This window comes from Chiloscyllium plagiosum, unplaced genomic scaffold (genome assembly GCF_037043375.1).
Source record: "Chiloscyllium plagiosum isolate Xiang-an unplaced genomic scaffold, Cpla_swu_hap1 HiC_scaffold_45, whole genome shotgun sequence".
In the NCBI taxonomy this organism is placed as follows: domain Eukaryota; kingdom Metazoa; phylum Chordata; class Chondrichthyes; order Orectolobiformes; family Hemiscylliidae; genus Chiloscyllium; species Chiloscyllium plagiosum.
Window position 1 is genome coordinate 54,159,409 of NW_028270183.1, and position 6,295 is coordinate 54,165,703.

Genomic DNA, 6,295 nt, shown 5'->3' on the forward strand with positions numbered 1-6,295 from the left:
TTTGTTCCATTGAAACAAGGAATAAGGTTTGATTCATTGATTGCAGTTTTTTTCATTGAATGAAAGCGTTAAGTTTGAAAGAATGACTGAATGAGAGTCGCTCTACACAGTTAATTGACAAGTGCAGCCTGTTTCATTAAATGTACGTGTGCAGTCTCTTTCACTAATTAAGGGTGATAGGTTTGTTCCATTGAAACAAGGTTTGATTCATTGAATCAAAGATTGTAGTTTGATTCAATGAATGTAGTTTGTTTCATTGAATGAAAGCGTTAAGCTTGGCACATTGAGAGAATGAGAGTCGTTCTACTCATTGAATTGACAAGTGCAGCCTCTTTCATTGAATGAACGTCTGCAGTCTCTATCACAGTAGAAGCGTGTTTAGTTTGTTTCATTGAAACATTGAATAACGTTTGATTCACTGAAACAATCATTAAAGTTAGATTCAATGAATCATGAATGCAATTTGTTTGATTGCATCAATGCGTTAAGCTTGACACATTGAATGAATGAGAGAAGCTCTAATCATTGAATTAACACGTGCAGTTCGGTTCATGGAGATAATGTGTGCAGTTTGAATGAGACAATGTGTGAAGCTTGTGATATTGTATGAATGAATCGCTGTATTCATTGAATTGACAAATGCAGTTTGCTTCATGAACTAAACGTGTGTAATATGTTTGATTAAATCAATGCGTTCAGCTTGTGGCATTGAAAGAATGAGAATACGTCTACTCATTGAATTATCATGTGTAGTCTGTTTCATTGAATGCACGAGTGTAGTAGGATTCACTAAATAAATGAGATGGTTTGTTCAAATGAAACAAGGAATAAGGTTTGATTCATTGAATCAATGATTGTAGTTTGATTCAATGATTGCAGTTTTTTATTGAATCAATGTGTTCAGCTTGACACAATGACTGAATGAGAGTCGCTCTACACATTGAATTGACAAGTGAGCCTGTTTCATTGAATGTACGTGTGCAGTCTCTTTCAGCAAATAAGGGTGATAGGTTTGTTCGATTGAAACAAGGAGTAAGGTTTGATTTATTGAATCAATGATTGTCGTTTGTTTCTATGAATGAAAGTGTTAAGCTTGACACAATGACTGAATGAGAGTCGCTCTGCACATTGTATTGACAAGTGCAGCCTGTTTCATTGAATGTGCGTGTGCAGTCTCTTTCACTCAATCAGGGTGATAGGTACAGTCCATTGAAACAAGGAATAAGTTTGGATTCATTGAATCAATTATTGCAGTTTGATTCGATGAATGCAGTTTGTTTCATTGAATGCAAGCGTTAAGCTTGACACATTGAGAGAATGAGAGTCGCTCTACTCATTGAATTGACAAGTTCAGCCACTTTCATTGAATGAACGTGTGCAGTCTCTTTCACTAAATAAGCGTGTTTAGTTTGTATCATTGAAAGATTGAATAACGTTTGATTCACTGAAACAATCATTAAAGTTAGATTCAATGAATCATGAATGCAGTTTGTTTCATTGTATGAAAGCGTTAAGTTTGACACATTGAATGAATGAGAGAAGCTCTAATCATTGAATTAGCACGTGCAGTTCGGTTCATGGAGATAATGTGTGCAGTTTGAATGAGACAATGCGTGAAGCTTGTGATATTGTATGAATGAATCGCTGTATTCATTGAATTGACAAATGCAGTTTGCTTCATGAACTAAACGTGTGTAATATGTTTGATTGAATCAATGCGTTCAGCTTGTGGCATTGAAAGAATGAGAATACGTCTACTCATTGAATTATCATGTGTAGTCTGTTTTATTGAATGCACGAATGTAGTAGGATTCACTAAATAAATGAGATGGTTTGTTCAAATGAAACAAGGAATAAGGTTTGATTCATTGAATCAATGATTGTAGTTTGATTCAATGATTCAATGAATGCAGTTTATTTCATTAAATGAAAACGGTGAGATTGACACATTGAATGGATGAGAGAAGCTCTACTCATTGAATTTCCTTGTGTAGTCTGTTTCATTGAATGAATGAGTGCAGGAGGATTCACTAAATAAGTGAGTTAAGTTTGTTCCATTGGAACAAGGAATAATCGCAGTTAGATTCAATGATTCAATGAATGCAGTTTGTACAATTGAATGGAAGCGTTGAGCTTGATACATTGAAAGAATGAGAGAAGAATTCTCTCTTTGAATTAACACGAGCAGTTTGGTTCATGGAGTGAATGTGTGCAGATTAATTGAGACAATGTGTGAAGCTTGGGATATTGAGAGAAAGAGAGTAGCTATATTCATTGAATTGACAAATGTTGTTTGCTTCATGAAACAAATGTGTGCAATTTGATTGATTGCATCAATGCGTTAAGCTTGAAGCATTGAACGAAACAGAGTACCTGTAACTCTTTGAATTGACAAGTGCAGCCTCTTTCATTGAATGAACGTGTGCAGTCTCTTTCACTAAACAAGGGTGATAGGTACAGTCCATTGAAACAAGGAATAAGTTTTGATTCATTGAATCAATGATTGCAGTTTGATTCAATGAATGCAGTTTGTTTCATTGAATGCAAGCGTTAAGCTTGACACATTGAGAGAATGAGAGTCGCTGTACTCATTGAATTGACAAGTTCAGCCACTTTCATTGAATGAACGTATGCAGTCTCTTTCACTAAATAAGCGTGTTTAGTTTGTATCATTGAAAGATTGAATAACGTTTGATTCACTGAAACAATCATTAAAGTTAGATTCAATGAATCATGAATGCAGTTTGTTTCATTGTATGAAAGCGTTAAGTTTGACACATTGAATGAATGAGAGAAGCTCTAATCATTGAATTAGCACGTGCAGTTCGGTTCATGGAGATAATGTGTGCAGTTTGAATGAGACAATGTGTGAAGCTTGTGATATTGTATGAATGAATCGCTGTATTCATTGAATTGACAAATGCAGTTTGCTTCATGAACTAAACGTGTGTAATATGTTTGATTGAATCAATGCGTTCAGCTTGTTGCATTGAAAGAATGAGAATACGTCTACTCATGGAAGAACATGTGTAGTCTGTTTCATTGAATGCACGAGTGTAGTAGGATTCACTAAATAAATGAGATGGTTTGTTCAAATGAAACAAGGAATAAGGTTTGATTCATTGAATCAATGATTGTAGTTTGATTCAATAATTCAATGAATGCAGTTTGTTTCATTAAATGAAAACGGTGAGATTGACACATTGAATGGATGAGAGAAGCTCTACTCATTGAATTTCCTTGTGTAGTCTGTTTCATTGAATGAATGAGTGCAGGAGGATTCACTAAATAAGTGAGTTAAGTTTGTTCCATTGGAACAAGGAATAATCGCAGTTAGATTCAATGATTCAATGAATGCAGTTTGTATAATTGAATGGAAGCGTTGAGCTTGATACATTGAAAGAATGAGAGAAGAATTCTCTCTTTGAATTAACACGAGCAGTTTGGTTCATGGACTGAATGTGTGCAGATTAATTGAGACAATGTGTGAAGCTTGGGATATTGAGAGACTGAGAGTAGCTATATTCATTGAATTGACAAATGTTGTTTGCTTCATGAAACAAATGTGTGCAATTTGATTGATTGCATCAATGCGTTAAGCTTGAAGCATTGAACGAAACAGAGTACCTGTAACTCTTTGAATTGACAAGTGCAGCCTCTTTCATTGAATGAACGTGTGCAGTCTCTTTCACTAAACAAGGGTGATAGGTACAGTCCATTGAAACAAGGAATAAGTTTTGATTCATTGAATCAATTATTGTATTTGATTCAATGAATGCAGTTTGTTTCATTGAATGCAAGCGTTAAGCTTGACACAATGACTGAATGAGAGTCGCTCTACACATTGAATTGACAAGTGCATCCTGTTATCATTGAATGTACGTGTGCAGTCTCTTTCACTAAATAAAGCGTATTTGGTTTGGTTCATTGGAACATTGAATAACGTTTGATTCACTGAAACAATCATTAAAGTTAGATTCAATTAATCAAGAGTGCAGTTTGTTTCATTGTATGAAAGCGTTAAGTTTGACACACTGAATGAATGAGAGAAGCTCTACGCATTGAAGTAACACGTGCAGTTTGGTTCATGGAGTAAATGTGTGCAGTTTGAATGAGACAATGTGTGAAGCTTGTGATATTGTATGAACGAATAGCTGTATTCATTGAATGGCAAATGCAGTTTACTTCATGAACTAAACGTGTGCAATTCGTTTGATTGAATCAATGCGTTAAGTTTGTGGCATTGAACGAATGAGAATACGTCTAACTCATTGAATTATCATGTGTAGTCTGATTCACTGAATGAATGAGTGCAGGAGGATTCACTAAATAAGTGAGTTAAGTTGGTACCATGGAAACAAGGAATAATCGTAGTTAGATTCAATAAGTCAATGCAGTTTGTATAATTGAATGAAGCGATAAGCTTGATACATTGAATGAATGAGAGAAGCTATCTCTTTGAATTCACACGAGCAGTTTGGTTCATGAAGTAAACGTGTGCAATTTGATTGATTGCATCAATGCGTTAAGTTTGAAAAATTGAACGAAACAGAGTACCTCTAACTCTTTAAATTGACAAGTGCAGCCTCTTTCATTGAATGAACGTATGCATTTCATTCACTAAATAAGCGTGTTACGTTTGTTTTATTGAAACATTGAATAACATTTGATTCACTGAATCGATCATTAAGATTTGATTCAATGAATCCAATTGCAGTTTGTTGCGATGAATGAAAGCGTTAAGCATGACGCATTGAATGAGTGAGAGAAGTTCTTCTCATTAAATTAGGACGGGCAGTTTGGTTCATGCCGTGAACGTGTGCTGTTTGATCGAGACAATGCGTGAAACTTGTGCCATTGAATGATTGAGAGCAGCTCTACTCATTGAATTGACAAGTGCAGCCTCTTTAATTGAATGTACGTGTGCAGTCTCTTTCACTAAATAAGGGTGATAGGTTTGTTCCATTGAAACAAGGAATAAGGTTTGATTCATTGAATCAATGATTGTATTTGATTCAATGAATGCAGTTTGTTTCATTGAATGAAAGCGTTAAGCTTGACACAATACCCGAATGAGAGTCGCTCTACACATTGAATTGACAAGTGCAGCCTGTTATCATTGAATGAACGTGTGCAGACTCTTTCACTAAATAAGCGTGTTTAGTTTGTTTCATTGAAACATTGAATAACGTTTGATTCACTGAAACAATCATTAAAGTTAGATTCAATGAATCATGAATGCAGTTTGTTTCATTGTATGAAAGCGTTAAGTTTGACACATTGAATGAATGAGAGAATCTCTACTCATTGAATTAACACGTGCAGTTCGGTTCATGGAGAGAATGTGTGCAGTTTGAATGAGACAATGTGTGAAGCTTGTGATATTGTATGAATGAATCGCTGTATTCATTGAATTGACAAATGCAGTTTGCTTCATGAACTAAACGTGTGTAATATGTTTGATTGAATCAATGCGTTCAGCTTGTGGCATTGAAAGAATGAGAATACGTCTACTCATTGAATTATCATGTGTAGTCTGTTTCATTGAATGCACGAGTGTAGTAGGATTCACTAAATAAATGAGATGGTTTGTTCAAATGAAACAAGGAATAAGGTTTGATTCATTGAATCAATGATTGTAGTTTGATTCAATGATTCAATGAATGCAGTTTGTTTCATTAAATGAAAACGGTGAGATTGACGCATTGAATGGATGAGAGAATCTCTACACATTGATTTAACAAATGCAGATTGTTTCATGGACAAAATGTATGCAGTTTGTTTAATTGAATCTATGCGTGTTTAGTTTGCTTCATTGAAACTTTGAATAACGTTTGATTCAATGAAACAATCATTGAAGTTAGATTCAATGAATCAAGAATGCAGTTTGTTTCATTGTGTGAAAGCGTTAAGTTTGACATATTGAATGAATGAGGGAAGCTCTACTCATTGAATTAACACGTGCAGTTTGGTTCATGGAGTGAATGTGTGCAGTTTGAATGAGACAATGTGTGAAGCTTGTGATATTGTATGAATGAGTTGCTGTATTCATTGAAATGACAAATGCAGTTTGTGTCATGAACTAAACGTGTGCAATTTGTTTGTTTGAATCAATGCATTCAGCTTGTGGCATTGAACGAATGAGAATACGTCTACTCATTGAATTAACACATGCAGTTTGTTTCATGGACCAAATGTATGCAGTTTGTTTGATTGAATCAATGCGTTAAGATTGTGGCTGTGAAGGGTTGAGACAACCTCTACTCATTGAATTACCATGTGCAGTTTGTTCATG